The sequence below is a fragment of the Argopecten irradians genome, unplaced genomic scaffold (genome assembly GCF_041381155.1).
Source record: "Argopecten irradians isolate NY unplaced genomic scaffold, Ai_NY scaffold_0163, whole genome shotgun sequence".
NCBI lineage: Eukaryota > Metazoa > Mollusca > Bivalvia > Pectinida > Pectinidae > Argopecten > Argopecten irradians.
In genome coordinates this window covers 1-18,527 of record NW_027187630.1, presented here as the reverse complement: position 1 = coordinate 18,527, position 18,527 = coordinate 1, and the positions used below count along the sequence as shown (strand labels likewise).

The following is an 18,527-nucleotide window of genomic DNA, read 5'->3' as shown; positions in this document are numbered from 1 at the left end:
GCTGCTGCCATCTCAATGGTTCCCATAGTCCATTCCATAGCAATCTTATTCAGATTGAAAGAGGAACGAGCCCTAAGCTCCAGGTCGGAAACTGAATCATCGGTTCAAAAACACATTTCTATACGTTATTAGCCATATACGGTCCCATGGAGTGAGAATTTATGCTCGTGGACGTTTTGTAGAGCTTGTTGCCATCTTTGTGGTTCCCATAGGACATTTCATAGTAATCCTATTCAAATTGAAAGGGGAACGAGCCCTGAGCTCCGGGTCGGAAACTGGATCTCCGGGTCAACTTACACATCTTATATACGTTATAATATAATCCGTATGCGGTCCCAGACAGTGATCTGTTTTGAGAGATCCGGTAAGGTTTGTTGCCCGAGTATAGACATTCACATTGCATTGCATGTAGATACATAACTATATGTAACCTGCAGGATGCTATACCTTATATCATGGATGACAACAACAGGTAAGGTTTTCTTGATAGAGTGTAAAATTAAGCATATTTCTCTGTTTATAACAGTAATGATATTCTCGTATTCTGGCCATGACATACAATATGAGTTGTGTAACTTTTCTGGAATTGAATAACACAGATGCATTGTAAAGTACATTGTTGCTTTCGTTGCTGTTATTTATAGACATGGGTGTTATTTTTGGCTCAAGAAATTACCAGGGCAAATAGCCATATATATATTAATGCTTGCTCCACATAAAACTCAGAGATAATATGATTTGAAATAGCCATCTTATAAATATGACAATTTATTATTAAGAACCATCATATTATTGTTACATTTTCCCAAATTTATCACGGAAATATATCACCGCTGTTAACATCCTGTGGTGAGGATTTCACAGATTACGCAACACAGTGAGCCATATATATATTTATATATATAAACTTTGAGACGTTTTTTTTTCTGCAAATGTATAGAGCGTACAGTTTTGTGCATTTGGTAAGTTATATCTATGTGGCCGAAGATGTGCTCATCAACTTTTGGAGAATGCTTTTGAAGTATTAAACTTTAAAGGAGCCCTTTGGAAAATCAATATACATTCCATATAACTATAGAAATCTGCAGCCCAGTGTAAACATGGTACGGGGCTGGTGTGAGAGGGGAGCTCGCCGACCGCTGTGTATTAACTTTAAACATTAACTAAATTCGTGTTAAAAACATGATACGGGGGTGGGAGGCGAGGGGGTCGTATCATATTAGTTTCATTCTTTTCTGACGTGTCGCATCATAACATGCGTGTCTGAAATCGTGTGTTTGGCACACATATCGTCAAAATTACGCGACGCATTTGTATGTCAAGTTTTATGATAATAATAAAGCAGTCATATGTCATTACTTTAAAGTGAAAGGAAAATTGAAACAGGATATAAAGGATATGTAGCTAAGAAGCCGCCTGACCTGAGTGATGTAATTTAAGTGCACTTATAACATGATCATTAAAAAGAGACGTAATCCAAGACAAGAACAAGGGCCACCAAGTAGTCAAGACCTAGCTGATTAATAACTCATTTGACCCTTGATGTCTAACATATTTTTCTTATGAATCAATCTTAGACACTTTTAGACAATCACATTAAAATGAAAGTATAGATATTTGTTGACATTAATGAGTAATTTGACCAGTGACCTTTGGTGACCTTTATATTGATCTTTGGCTCTTTTAACACTTTGAGATATGGAAATGAAAAGGATCTAAAATATTGGACCTATGAGTGATATGACCTGTGACCTTTGGTGACCTACATATTGATCTTTGACATATCTCTTTTGACACTTTGGGATATGGAAATGAACAGTATTGGATATTGGTGAACATTGATGAGTGACTTGACCTGTGAACATTGGTGACCTCTATATTGACCTCAGGCGTAACTCTTTACCACTGTTAGATATGGAAATGAAAATTGTTTAAAATATTGAACATTAATGAGTGAAACGACCTGTGGCCTTTAAACTTTGGTGACCTACATATTGACCTTTGGCATATCTCATTTAACACTTTGAGATACGGAAATGAAAAGTATTGGATATTGGTGGACATTGATGAGTGACTTGACCTGTGTCTTTGGTGACCAATGTTTGTGTACTTATATTACTGATGTTATCTGTAACATTTAGTAACATGTATTATGACATTAAACCTGGAGTTCAAGTGTTAACTGATGCTGTGGTCATTATTAAAACAAAAAATATTTTTTGCTTGAGAAATTAACACCAGACATATTGAGCGAAAAATCGAATAATAACTATCCGTCAGTTGAACGTTTATGTCGATAAGCCTCTAGTTTATTATTAGGTAATCTGCATATTGACATGTGACATATTTAGGCTATCAAAAGATGAATTGAAAATACTTAAATCTTAGTAGGCATTTCCTTTACTAAATACATGTATTGAGCTTTGACATAAGTGGATTACAATGAGATATGAAAATCATAACCTGGTAATATTATTGGTATTATTCCTTGTAACCTTCACAAAATACTATCAAAGAAGTTATCGGCAGATTTTTTTGATGTAATTTCCCACAATGAGCAGTATTATGGTGCAAACGAAATTGAAGACCACACAAAGACATAAACAGTTCTATCAAATTGTTTCTAGCCATGGATCTAGAATTCTGACCTTAGCAAATTCATCCCTAAGCAAATGTGTTGAAAAGAATTTTCCCCAGCCATTAACAATTAAACGCCATGCCCCATGAACAAATGACTTATCACTGGTAACAAAATTAATGTGGCTATTTAAACACGACAAACACTTTTAGCACAATATCTAGCCTCAGATTGGAGAGTTAATCATTATATTATAATATATAACTGGTATCATAGGTGTGGTAATAATCCTAGAGCAACATGGGTAAGAATTGTATGTTCTCAAGTATTATCACCATCGGCATAGTTTAAACATCTTGTTTCAGCCGAGAGTCATGTGGACTTTGGCCTCTTGTTGTTTATTTCGCGCCACCAATATATGTATACGTGTGAGGAGGATGTTTTGAAAACCAAATTTCAAAATTCAGGGGACAAAGGGTTGATAAAACTATTACATTTGCATATATTGAAAATTTTGTTATCTTGATTTAAAGGAAGGTTTCGCCCAAACAAATAAATATTTTTTTTGTAAAATCCGATAAACGGAAGAAAAGATGAAAAAACGTATTACAAATACTTCAATTTAATTTCTTTATGTGTATGAGATTGAATAAATGTGTCCTGAATATTGAAATTGAAGGAAGTCCTTGATTTATTACAATTGTCAGCCAGACAGAATAGCATGCAAATGAAGCTGCGATAGATTGTGTTGTCGAAGTTTCGCGCATGCGCATGTTACGCACTAAAAGTAAATAAAATGACTGAACGAAAGCGTGTGAGAAAAAATAAATGTATCTGAATCAGCAACAATGACGAGGAAATTAGAATAGAATCGGTAGCACCCTATGATATATCTAGGGAATGACATTCAGAGATGGCATATAACAACAGAAGAAACAGAAGCCACGTATCTAGCGGAACTTGCCCGGATTCTGTTGCACGTGGTGAGTTAAATTTCAACACATATGCCAGCGCACATACAGCGACAGACTTACTAGATATATGTTTGATGTACTAAGCTAGCGAGCGTACATGTATGTAAGTAACATAAAGTGTTTTAGATGATATGATATGTTTAAACAGTCCATCGCTCTTCGATTTGTTGTTGTTATTTGTTTACTAAACATGCCGTGGTAAGACTGTCACTATCTGACTTTTTGTTGCACTCTTCCGTTTGTTGATGCGGCCTCGTTTTGGAAAAAAATACGTCATGTTCTATGTAAAGCTTGATTTCGCTCTATTGTTAGAGAAGTATTTTTCAGGTCAAGCTAGGCAACTGACCACCCATATTGTTCGCTGTAGGCATTAAAAATGATCTGAAGATTATATCTATGTACAGGGTAAATTTCAATTTCGTAGTCTTTATATTTCATTGGGCGAAACCTACCTTTAAGAAATTTTCTATAATAACCGACAAACCAATCTGAAATTTAACATATAAGCAAAAACGTTTATTGTTGTTTTAAAGTTTGAAAAATTAAAATCCCACACAATACTTCCTTCCTCCTGCTCCCTCTCCCCAATCCTATCTCATCGTTATTATTCTGTTCTAAAGTTTGTAATATGCAGATATATTGCTCACTGTAATTTATATATAATGTATAAAACATTTTTTTTCAGATATATTATGGCACCAATTGAGCTACATGTATATTCTTGAATAAATGACATTTATCAAAAATAGGTCATCGTGACCTAGGCTATTTTTATACTAAGTTATATTTTTTCAAAAGATATTATTTTTTAGTGCGAGTGTACTTGTACTATTATTTTCCTTGTCGTGTGTAGAGTCTGTGTACATCCGCTATGCGCAGATTCCAACTGCGCACGCGATACCGGAAGTCAGTGTCTAATAGCGTTTAATAGATTTCGCCATGATTTAGTGACACCAAACTTTCAAAAACATATATTAAGATATACTTGTCAGCGATAATCTAATGACATTACTCATTGCTAAACGCATCTGAACGACTTTGGAAACTTCCGGAACAATACAATGCAATTCAAGTTGAAACGGATAATTTTTAGTACCGGCCACATATTTAATTTATTTCACATCATCCTAGGTCCTAGGTGTACGTTGCACTATCACTTAATAAGCCCTGTGGCAATAGACCGCACTTGCTTCTTATTAATATTTATAAAATTACACAGCTTTGCGTAAGAGAAACAGAATAAAAAACACATTATAAAATATCAGTCTGAGTGTCTGAGCTCTAGATCTAATGTACCCCAGAAAGGCGTTCAAGCATGACACAGGTAAGTCACCACGTGCACAGAGACTGGACGGTGTTCTAGCGGACGACTATTTTGAACAGCGAAACAAGTGTATAGTATCAATATCAATATGATAATAAACACACTTTTATGTAACAAAGAACTTCAAAAGTAATTTCACATTTAAAGTTCTGATGAAGTAAAGGACAGTATTTATTACAATGCACAAAGGGCGTAAACCATCTCCTTGCAATAGTCCCAAGGATATTTAAGTGATACGTACACCTGTTGCAGAGGATGATTTCATAGCGTAAATTAAGGTTAGGAAGTATTTAGCGAGCACTTAATGTCTAACAGACATATTTCTAGTTTAATATATAAATGCATTATAAATCATGAATAATAAATTGAGTTCAAACAAAACTGGACAAAACAGAATATTGACCATCCTGTTAAAACTTAAAAGGGACTCCAATCTGACCTTAATCATATATCATATCATGATGTCCTATCCCCCGGGTATCTGTTAACAAAAATAATGCGTATCGGTCATGGCCACCAGAGGGCCCAAATTGACACTCCTCCTTTGAAACGCCTTTTTTCTGCGTTTATCTATTGAAAACAATTCAGTTTTAATGAATTTAGCTGTAAGAATTATTCAAATGGACTGACACAAATGTATGATGCCATGTAAACATTAATTTACATGACATAATTTAAGCACTATAACAGTCATGTTTTATGCCTTATGTATGTTTAGATGGAAATATACATGCAGAAATCACTATACGATTACTTATTGCATTTTAAATGAAATTGTAGACCACAACCTGCCTTCGACCGTCCATTCGTCCGTCATCATTTTCTTTAAATATATATTACACAGCATATTTGAATATTCATAAAAAACGCTATAGTAACAAAGGGATAGATGATATTAGCAAAATATCAATTTCGTTTCATGAAACGTGCCTTGGAATTTGTTAGAACAAATTAAAATTAGAATGATTTTGAACCAATCCTCTACTCTATGTTGTGAGTTGAACATAATTCTATGAAGATTTTATTGTATGATAATCTGAACTAGTAACATGAATTTAGATTCAAATATAGATTCAAATAATTCCCCAATACTTCACCATGTCACCCTCGAATGTCTACAACACGCCGTAGTCTTTGGATTTCACATTATTCATCACGACATGTCCAATTCTTTCTAGTATTGCATAGCCAAGGCATTGCTAGAGTTTTTTTTTGGTGAATATGATACAAAAGTAATTCTTTCCATGTTTAATTGTTTCATAACACACCTGATATCCAGTGATCCCATGCAATATTTTGGCATATGTCACTAATGTAAGATAACTTCGAACCCTTTTCATTGACTGGATATCGTCGTGATGTAATTGATTAATATCAGTCAACACTGACATGACAAGAAAAACACTTCTTACAATTTGAACACACATCTTATATACAACATCATATCACTTTTGAAATAAGCATGATAACTCATGGGGGTATTAACCAGAAATGAACTTACAGTTCTAGTCTTGGCTAGCCAAATAATTTCAGATACCATTCAAAATAACTACTTTTTTTAAAAAATAACAATGCATGTATATTATGTCCTTGATTACCGAATATCCGAAAATCTAGAGCTCAGTAATGTAATTGCGTTCACATATTTCCTGAAATTAATATAGGTGTATATTTTGCAGAGAGAAGATACCCGAATCCCCAAGTACCAACGATACTGTCTTCAATAATGATTTATCGGACAAAAAGGAAGGTAAGTTTGGGAAGTATTGCTTCTACTTTGACATTTCTACTTAGGTTTTCATTGATTCCTTATAGTGTATTATAACTATGCATGCTATCAATTGAAAATGCATTAAAATTGATTCCAAAAGACATCAAAATAATAGAACGTTCCGACTTAAATCTGGGACAATTATCCGCGCATGCGCATAGAGATCTAGGAGTGGCAATGCTTACATTGAAGAGGTTACGTTGGAAACAACATCGTGCAAAAATGCAGTGCGTTCGCTTGAAAATACCGAGCAAACCAGGTAGCGAAAGAAAAACATTTCGCTTTTTGTTTTAATTCCCAACAATCAAACACAAGTGTTCTTAGAGCAGATCGTGGATCAAGTCCATTAACAGAAAGAAATAGTAACAAACCATAAATTTGTACGTCTGTTCCGAGCACTTTTTGAGACATCGGAACAGGATGACGTTTATTATTCGCCAGCGATGTTCGCTACAAAAAGAAGAAAGCAGACAAAAGAAGACACAAACGTGTCACTCGCCGGGATATGTCCAAGGTAAATATTCTAATAATACAGTAAGTCGACCGGTGATCAAAGTGTCTTCAATCTATGATAATAAGTGGCGGTATTTGTTTCTGCATGAACTCATCATAAGTGAGAAGGATTTGTCACTGTCTCTTTACACTGCTAAACACCACGCGAGACGCACAACGTCACGGTCAGTGTACAAACACAACAGCGCCCGCTTATAAATCCTTGATGAAATATACTTAATTAAGTTTTCAGTTTCTGTTATATCCACTTTATAGTAGACAACCAGTAAGAATTAACGTAAATTTGACAATAAGTAAATAAAGACAATTAGACTGACGTCACACAATTCAGATTAAAAGATATGGTCACGCCAAATGCTAGGCTGTAGGGTATACGTAATTTGCCTAGAAGACAGACTGAAATAAATATTTTCATTTTTTTTTTCTGAATCCTTTTTATTATCATGTATGACATATATATGACATGTATACATTGAATAAAATATTGTTTAAACGAATTGATCAAGTTTAATTATAAGGGTTGTATAGTAAAAAGACATTTAAAACTGATGCGCCCTGAATACCCAATCAGCATGCTCTGAAATTTCACCTCTCTAAGAAATCTTTTGCCTAGAAGGGGAATTCCAGAAATCTTTCTAGCTTGATTCTGTGGTCCCATAAACAAGACCATCAGAGGTCACCAGAGGTCACTGTATGTATGGGCCTATTCCAATACGAGGTTACTTTAACAAGTTAAAAAGTTTAAGCATGGACGTTTATTGTTGTTTCAGAATCTGAAGGAAGCTGCAGTTGCACGTGAAGAAATGATATTAGACATGTTTATTGCCGCTGTGTCACTACTAGTTACTGCATGGCTAATAAATACGAAACTAACGATAAAAATAAGAAGTTTAAAATCACAGGTATGGAAACCACATCCTATATTATTCGTAAAAAGGACAGGGGTGATCACTCCTGTTAGGTTTATGACTTATATTCAGTACATTTGTACTTGTGTACACTACAGAAATCCAATATCTACCTATACCTATAAATAAATGTGTCGAGTCTTATTTTCCATTTCTTTCAACAAATTATTAATGTTTCAGGAAGTTTTATCTAATTGTAACTTTAAGGAGGGGTATCACTTTGAACTGTTTTACGGCCACTCAGTCATAAGTAAAATATTTTGCATGAAGGAATATATTTGTTTCTTTTATCGTTAAACCATATATAGAGTGCCTTGTCGACATTTGCATGGGACGTATTTCGGTGGCGTTTTCTGCTGGGCGATGAATTTATGTCGGCGTACAATGTACATTTTTTGAATATATTACCACGATTTTTCAAGATCGTACTTAGGGTTGTCGCCGGAATATTAAAACGCCCTTCTTAGCACGAGATCCATTGTACACTTCTTGTATAATTTCATATTTCTTTTCCAACGAAAGAGCCTTTCCTTTACGACTCGCCACCGATTGTATATTTATCATACGCACGGAAGCATCAACTGCTCAAAGAAACGAAAACACAAACAATTGAACTTTTCCATATTAGTATTTACAGACGTGCATGCATAAATATGTGCTCAAATCTATGTTGATATATGTTCCTCGAACGTACGATCGGTACTTATAACACCAACAGTTTATGATGCGGACCACCATAAATTCATCTGCGCGGCTCCAAATTGCGCGTGACATATTCAATTTATCGAGAAATAAAGTTGAGTAGCCTTTGGTTGAAATCAACGGGGTTTATACTATCAATTCACCGCTGACTGTAAATACTTTTAGTTAAAGGTGATAAAACAGATTTTAAATATGCTACTTTTGTGTTGATATTTGTTTATTGTGATGCACTTTCTGATTTCAAACAAAAATAACATGTTGTATTTGACATTATTTCAATAAAATGTGCTTGAAACGAAGTCCACGACGACCTTTGTCTAGAACAATCGCATCGTCTATCGCCCCTAGGCCTGATATCACCAGGTGGCCTAAGATTCGTGACGTCATCTGAGAAAAACATCTGTGACAAGAGCTGGATAATTCAATGCGGTAATGTTGCAGCATATACATAATATACAATCTATAACATACCCTGATATAATAAAAACGATCGTTTACTCATTCTAATCGCCATATTCTGGACTATAAAATCAGTATTTTCATTAAATTGACATCATGTACGTATGTGTTAACTCAGGTTCGAGGGGGGTTGCGTTTGACTTTTGTCTGTAAATTGAAACTCTAAACATAGACATTTAAGTTTATATCAACAAAATGAAATATAAGTTTACAAGAAAATGGACCCAAACAACGATGGAACTACATGCTACATATACAGTAGACCCCGCCACCCTTCATATATCTATTACCAAATCATAACGTGACAAACGTGCCACTATCCCGCCTTATGTATGTACTACATACCTCTATATTTCCTATTTTGAACTTAATCCTTCAGAACACCGCACAGAAAGGCTTAGGCTATTTATTTTTTTTAAAGTTCTGTAATGCGTTTTACAGATTTATTCGACAACATTTCGGGGCTTTTCCGGTGTACGAAAATAGAATAACATATACAGTAGTAACAATACACGCTCAACCGATAAAAAAGACGGGACAAAACACAGATAATAGATACAAAGACCTAATGTGGATGACATGTACTCGTGGACAAGATACACATGTAATAGTTCAACTAACACAGGGCCATTGAACAATATATATTTTTATAAAACAAAAAATAATTTACAAGACCGCTTCAATCATATTATCTAACCGTGCGCAGTTTTTTGGAAATGACAAACCTGTCGACCTCAAGTAAATTGTAAAAGTATACGTACAGTCTTACATTGCTTTGATAATTAGTTAGTTAAATATGGACACACTAGATAGACTATTGAATATTATGCGACGAGTTAGGGGTCTAGATAAAAAAAATCGAAAAATTCGTATTCTACATATACGTAAGTGCACTATGTAGAACATAACAGGAAATTAATAAGTACGCAAAGTGGCCAAATTGGCGAGCATTGTGGTGTTTTGATGGTTCGGGGGAGACCCCCGGAAAAAGTATTACGATTGAGAATAGCTGAGATATGAGTTTCACGTTGTCTTTCGATGATTTTGCGAGCACCGAAAAACAATTTTACAGTACATAATTTCTATATGCTGTAACTGACGTTTATAAGACATTTGGTTATATAATTTTCATCTTAATTCTTTAAACATAATGGTTTACAATATATTAAAGAAGAAAAAAAAAATAGCATGAAAAAAATATTCCTCCAGTTAGTTACGGTACATATAACTCTAAGCATTGAGATGTAAATGTTTTAGGCATCCTGATCCTTGTTTTGCGTTAGTGGACTGTACTGAACCTCGGATCGTGGCTTACTCTGTTCCTCAAATGACAGGCCAACAGCCATAGGTGTATCATGGCGACGACAATGGCTGCAAACACAACGAGGTGTATCCCAACACCACGAGTCCGAATCCTTTATCAGCAATAGTCATCATTCTGTATATCTCTCCCAAGGTCACAACCTGGTAATGTATCCAGTGCTACGCTCAACAGTATGGGTGGAAATATAAAAAACATCTTATCGTATGTGTATACTGTTACTACATTCTAATGCAACATTGGTTGTGGTTATTTAATAAACACATACTAAACATTATATCAAATACTCAACTGCGTCTCTATTGCAACATTGGTTGTAGTTATTTAATAAACACGTACTAAACATTATATATCAAATATTCAACAGCATTTTGGTGTTTTTGGGTACGTAGGTCTCCCCCGGAAAGAAAATAATAATACTATTTACAGTGATTGAGATGAGTTTCACGATGTATTTTGATGATTGTAAAGCGTTCTTAACATGGTAATTTTTCTATTTTAAATCACCTGCATTTAAAAATGATAACTGTGAATGTCGTTATATAATTATTCAACCCTGCTCGTTGTGTGTAACTCAAAATAATAATGAATTAATTGTCTTGCTAAGCGTTATACACATTTTTTTTAAATACGTGTAGTAGAATCCCTTCATTGGAATATGAAAATGTGCAGGAGGACCTTTTTTTGCTTTCAAATGCGCAAAAAATCGTTTTTATTATATCACGATTTTTTCTTTCTTTTTTTTTGATTGCGCGCGGGGGGCCGCGGTTGCCGAGAAGTTGTCCCGACATATAACCACAAGCCCTCCACCTCTGGGTCACGAGTTCGAATCCCATGTGGGGCAGTTGCCAGGTACTGACCGCTGGCCGGTGAATATCAAAATTTTAAATCCGCCTATTTAGAACATTTCAGTCTACGAAAATAGGGGGGTGGGGGGGGTGGGGTGGGTGGGTAAAAAGACAAGTTAACAAGTTGACTGAATAGGAAAGTACTACTTATATGCATTCATGAAAAATGACATTATGTTGAACCTCTCACATGATACATGTGGCATTATGTATGGGATATATCATCTTTAATGTTGATCTCTAATAAATTTATAATTGTCTAAATACTGAATATATATATGTGTGTATTTTAAAGTAAAAATAAAGAAGCTTGCTTGCACATATAAATTGTGTTTTATTCTTTTAAATATATATATATTTATATGTCAGAATAGCATCGAACAACACGTAGACATAAGCATATTTATAGATATATAAGTGTATGTGTGTGCGGGTACACACTTGTGTTTGGAAAAGAAACGCAGCTCCCTTATTTTCACAACATAATGATCAATTTAACGTCTTGTCAGTTGTGTGTTGAGGATCAAACAGTACTTGAAGATTTGTCAGGTCCTAGTGTCAACTTGTGTAGTTCGACTTCTCTCAAAGAACACGGTTTCATAACCAACTGCTATTAACTGGTTAACTGATAATGCTTTGCTGTTCTTTGTTGAAATTAGTATTCAGTCCTTACATAAATCGTTTTTTCTCCCGGAATATAATTAAATAGTTAGTTAAATAGACTGATAATGATATTTAAAAAAAAATTGCCATTGTGATAGCAATTTATGAAAAAGATAAATTAATGAATGTTTCACCATAGATTTTACAGAATGCACAAAGACCATTTGAATTATTCATTTGTTTAAGATTATATTCTGTGCTGATTATTCTTTGTAGAAGTATCAATTGAAAATCCTTGCATCTTTTATATGCTGTTGAATATTTGATTGTTTGCCAAATAAGTTCCTAATTGCCTCGGTACTAAAGTAGTGTACCTATTTATTCACTTGTATTTGTTTAGGTATTTATAAACAAAATATGATTAAAATCTTTTGAGGTCATACATGTGAGCGGTATTATAATTTTCTCATTTGATATTAAACATAGATCATCAGTGATCTTAGTGATTTCCTGAGCATCGTCTTGTTCATTTTTGACTTAAGCCATACTTTGTCTGTTACTGATCTTGCTATCTAAGTTTAATAGACCTAAAAGTTATAATTTGGAATAAGTAAATTACTCAAAGTTTCTTTCCGTGGACATTAAATAATGTTTTTGAAAACAGACCTGGGGGAAAAGACAACATAAGGCTGCCATTATGTGTGCATGGGTTTACTTGCATACATAAGTGAGCAACACAAGAGTGTAGTACAAAAATCTGTTTTTAATGAATATAAGACTTTTGCTTTCTTTATTTTAAAATCTTTTCTTTTATTTATAAGACTTTTGATAAAGAAGTGTTTTCCTAAAGTTTGGAGCCCTCTGTTTCCAAATACCTATACATAGTCATTTCGTTATTCCTAAGTTTATCTTAAACTAAATGCTTTTTCATATCTAGAAAGAATGTGGAAAAACATTTGGTAAACTGTTCGCGCTACTACCAATGAATTGAGAGTCGTCTGCGTACATATTACGTTTTAATTGAATATGTTTGTAAGTCAATACCGTTGGTAGTTTCGTTATAATAATTCCTTATCAAACATGCATGGGCCTCTGCTTGTAATTTTATAATGTTTGGGCGATTGGTACATGTAATCCTGGATATATTGAATAGTTTAGAAAGATGACCATTAGTAAGTATGCAACTTTTAGAATATTTGTAAGTCAATAGTTATTGTCCGCATACGGTGGTAACTTATTTTTTTCATTGACGGGAAGATATTCGGTCGCACATGTCGCGAATGTGCATTATTTATCCCGGAAGGGTCTTGACGATATTGTCAGTAATATATTTCTTTTAATGTTATTTTTAAGAGCATTTCATCTCGGTATTTATCTGATAATAGTACATGTATAACAGAATATTTAGCTAAAATCAAAGCTCTTTATTTGAAATATGTCATTTTCATTAGAAAAAAGTCACTAATTAATATTCAAACGTCATAACGTGAAGAAAACCATCCATTTTACATCAAAATCTTCTTCCCCGCCAAGTATACGTAAAGCCATTTTGTTCACTTCCCTGCCTAGTCCAGTCGATATTACAAACTGCATCAAAGCAATCGGGAATTTTTTTTGTGTAAAACACATTACGCTGATAGTTAGTATTTTGGATCGCATTCATACAACCCATGGAAGATTTACGGTTTTCAACAAAAAGTGCTGGTCACAACACAGCAGTATAACGCCTTTCGTTTAATAAAGCTCGCCCAGAAAACGATAGTTTGATCAAATGTTATTGTGTCAGCCAATCAGGATGTGTCCAAATATTTGATAATCTGAAACTTTAAAAGCACCTACCTATTGTAATAGAAATGCATTGCAGTCGTATGATTGGTGGATATTTTGAGGTTTAACCACGGTTACAATTTGTTAACGTCATCAATGGTTAAATACTGGTTTCCATCGAACGCTTATGACAGTGCAGTGCAAAACTGCTGGTGAAGGCTTCCGATGATTTTGGTAGACTCCCACGATTGTGATTATTACAAGGACTTGATGATTGTGTGTCGGAAGGTATAGACATATATGTCCTGGCATATGTTGGGCATCCTTGGTTCCAGGTGTTCGTTGCACTAACCTCTGGGATCATAGGCCGCATTTGCTATGGTTTAAATAAATATTCATAAAACTACCCACCAATGAACAATGAAATGTGGTCTCATGATCACTTTTTATGTATTTACTATGCGAAAACACGTATTCCAGATTCAATCGGAACCCTTCCCGCGTTGAAAATGATACCATGATATCCAGCATACCCCATTACCCCTTTATACCAGTTTTCACTTCAATCTGACAATATCTAATTTTCAGTCTACATGTACCAGAGACCTCTATTTCGTTGCCATGACAACCAGTATTTTCTAAAGTGTTTCAATTATATTTCGCCTTCAAAATCATTACTTAACGCTAATTTTCCTTTAAATTGGACGCTGGAATCTTAAACTAGAAATATATTGCTAGGTATATTAACAAAACAGTGTTCTGTTGCTTCATGAACTTGCAATATTTATGTTACTCAAAAACAATTTTCCTGGATTTTAATTTTGAAATCAATTTACACAAAGACAAAAAATGTCCCGGGAGTAGTTTTTATGCAGGGTAAAATTTTTGACACAATTGGGTGAAATAAGATGACCAAGAACAATATAAAGTGACAACTAGTAGCACTTTCGATATGCAAAGTTTAAAGAAAATTGAGATGTGGGTAGTTTCTATAGGATTATCAACATTAGCTTGAACACCACCTTTATTACAAAATATCAAGAACGTACATATACTCTATACATCATCTACGTCTTTGAAATATATAAACAAAGTGTTATAAGTTATACCCGGTTTATGTTTTGAGACACAGAATTTGATTGCATTAGCCTGGTTGTAAGTGGAGCTAATCATATGAGCAGGATTTTGGTAATGAATTATTCATGATACTACGGTAAATGCGGACTATAGTCCCAGGGGTTAGTAAATGATAGTGCGATCAACACCTGCGACCGAGGATAATATTCAGCAACAAGAAGGATATTTAAGGCGATCATAGGAATCTATAATTCGAAGAATAAAAATAAGCATATAATTCATGTGAAATTCATTTCACATTCGATATGTATTATATATAAATCACTGTATTATTATTAGTAGCCACTACTGTAAGAGATAAAAATAGTTAAATATATGACGGGATTAATCAAATTTACTAACACATTGTTCACTCATAGTTCAATAAAAACTAATAATTAAATAAACACTTGCAGAAGATATTGATGATGACGAATTTTGGTTTTTAGCGAAAGATATTCTAGTTTTTTTTATTGCAATCACTGCTTTCAGATAAACGTATACGAAGATCAAAGTAGTCATACTTCAAATAAGAAATTTATTTTTGGAGAGTTATGCGTTGTTCATCATATTTACTACAAATAAAATAAAGCAAGGTCAATAGTTTCAAATCCAATACCACATTTACACGATTGAATTAAAAATAATTTTCTTACCGCAGATGCCACGGAATATGGAAGTCAGCAGGAAACTTCGTCTGCTTTAACAGAAACCACGTGCCCAGATCTCAAAGGTATAAACGAAACAAATAATATTTTTGTCTGTAAGGCAAAATGGTTGTAAAACGTTTTCTAGATGGTTGCACAGTTCCATATATATATATTTAAGTGCGCTCCGACTTTCAATTTCATATCTTCCAAGCTATTTCAATGTCTTATCACAGTCAGATATTGTATGGATCACTTAAAAATCAAACGATATTTTTATAGGTGTTCATATACAACAAAATGAAAATTAATTAAATGTAATGATATGTCTACCGAACCTTTTAAAAAATTATCATTATCTATCGAATATAAGCCAATGAAAAATCTGTGTATAGTGGGCCATTAATAATCCGGACGCTGATAGTCCGGAACTTCACACTCCGGATACAAAATGTAGTTATTTGAAAATAATGCTGACATCCCAACAAGGAAAGGGGGATTTTTTCAGGGACGAAGAAAGAGTACTACAATCGCACCTTTATTTATGATTGTGAAACTACAATGAACACGTAGCTATATATCTGCTACTGCACATTGGCGCAGAAGCATGAATAACAATACGATAAATATGAATGAAAAAAATGCCAAACTAAAGTAGTCTAACTATAGAATTATTTAGGGATCAACTTGCATTTATATATATTTTTTATATTTTGAACATATAACACAAAACCTGAGTGTACTCCTATCCGAAGCGACGTTATAGATGTTATATATTTTTTCCTTTATAGTCTGATAAAGTGCATTTCAAACCAATGAAATGCTTGTTACAAGCAAAAATTATTAATGAATCATTAAAATTCATATTCAAAATTAAAAGAATAAAAATATATGTTACAAATAAAAAAAAAATATGTAGAAACAGGGGGCAATGAGGAGTTTACAAGAACCGAATGACCACCAAAATTAGACTTAAGGTATGGGAGGAAGAGGTTGTGTTACTTTGTGTTAAATAAAACGTGTTTAACATTTAAGTCTTACCTTCAAAATCCAATACGTATGACTGCTGAAAGGGGCTTCAGTTACCGACAAAATCATTGCCCTATCCAAGTACTAAAGGTACTTAAATGTGGAGACTTCATAGAATGTTTTTGGTTAAGTTAAAAAGGTGTTGATCCAAGATGTTTTAAACAAAAATCCAAAATAGTTTTAGACAAAACTGGACTATGTAGAATAAATTGATACCTTGGTTATAAGCAATATATCCTATGGTATTCCATAGGAACATGAATAGCATAAATCACTCTTTTCACGCATATACACATTATATCTAGCTGAATTCGATATGACTTTGGTCCGCATCGTTGTAGGAGGTAAATTTGTGGAAAAGTTTTTATTAATCTTATCTTATTATAAGAAAGGATCCACAAACACTGAAAGAAAATCAAAAATTATTTTATTGAGTAAGTGGCAATATGTGGTCACGGCTGATTTATAAAATTGGTTGCCGCAAATGGTCAGCCACAATTACTATTACTAATTCAAGTGTATTCAATCAATTCAACATATTCAACTGTATTCAATCCAACTATATTCATTCAATTCAACACTTTCAGTTGTAATCAATAAATTAAATTGTAATCATTAAATTTAACATTCAATATAATTCATCATATTCAACCAATTCAACATACTCAATGGTTTTCAATGAATTCAACATTCACTTGAATTTAACCTATTCTATCAAATTCAAGACATTCAATTGTTTTCAGTCAAATTCAACCTATTAATTTGTTTTCTATCAAATGCAATTGTTTTCACTTAATAAAAAATATATATTCTTCGAATTAAACATCTCTTCAAAGCATTGTCTTCATTTAATTCAACCGATTAAGTTCTTCATTTGTATTCAATCCATGAAGAATTCACTGAATGATTTTGGTCCCGATAACGACGATCAAAATGTCTTATTCAATTGTCCTACTAATCAAAGAATTTGCCATAAACTAGTGAGACCATGTCTCACTGAGGCCACCGCCACACCCTAGTGGGGGGGGATTATATATCTAAGCCCTACATTGTAACCATCATATATGTCCTATATCCTGTACTCTGTATCTAGGTTCAAAACTATCGAGAAACAAGCCGTCCCTCAATTAAGATTTGTCTGGTGTGAAAATAGAACCCCCGTTTTTGTTAATAGTTCTTCAATACCTCCCTGTAACCCATTAAGAAAAATGTTGTTGCATGTTGTGGATAAATGTACCCCATCAGAGAACAAGGAAGGGGTATTTCTAGAAATGTCAGGGTGTTTGATATAAAATACCCCATGATCTACTACTATTTTTGCACAAGCACTATTCAGACGCAACCTACAACGCTCCATGGCGTCATACTCTTCTTTCACATGACCCCGCAATTTAAGCCGAGGTAAGATTTGGGACCAAACCACACGTTTTCCAGGGAATATATGCATTACCTTTAAGATTGCAGACCTAGCCATATGAAAAAAAGATCTACAAGAGGACTTCCTCCAATATCATTCCACCCTACATGTAGTAGTATAATACTACCACTGTAATCTTTGAATCGAGGTTTATTAGCTTCAACCCACTGTAAACCTGCCACAAATCACGACAGACCACTGGCATGATATGTAGGATTTTTCCTAACAAATCCTTTGTAATTGGCAAACGAGGGTTAATTTGACTTTTTGTCCGTTTCATACCTTCTAAAATCTTGTTCACAATGAAACACCTTGAAGGATATAGTTTACCTTGAACCTTACATTTGTAACTGAAACTAATGGCAGACACATAAGAACTAGCTGTTGCTGCTGTTTTACCACTTAAATAAAGGTGTGCAATAAATTGAATAACTTTCTCTAAAGATGGCGGCCATAGTTGTGAAATTTGAACTCCCATCTAAATTTCTCAAATAAATTTAAACCTGTTTGATATGTCAACCTGGTATTTTCAGCCATAGATACCATTAAG

The 18,527-nt window shown here is 33.9% G+C and overlaps 1 long non-coding RNA gene across 1 annotated transcript; it reads left to right on the top strand.

Annotated features, from left to right (window-relative positions):
• The first annotated feature begins 368 nt into the window (after positions 1-368).
• Positions 369-15,617, top strand: LOC138311962 (uncharacterized). The gene is made up of 3 exons (XR_011206816.1): positions 369-472; positions 6,556-6,626; positions 15,546-15,617. It is a non-coding gene; the product is annotated as an uncharacterized lncRNA (long non-coding RNA).
• Positions 15,618-18,527: the final 2,910 nt, after the last annotated feature.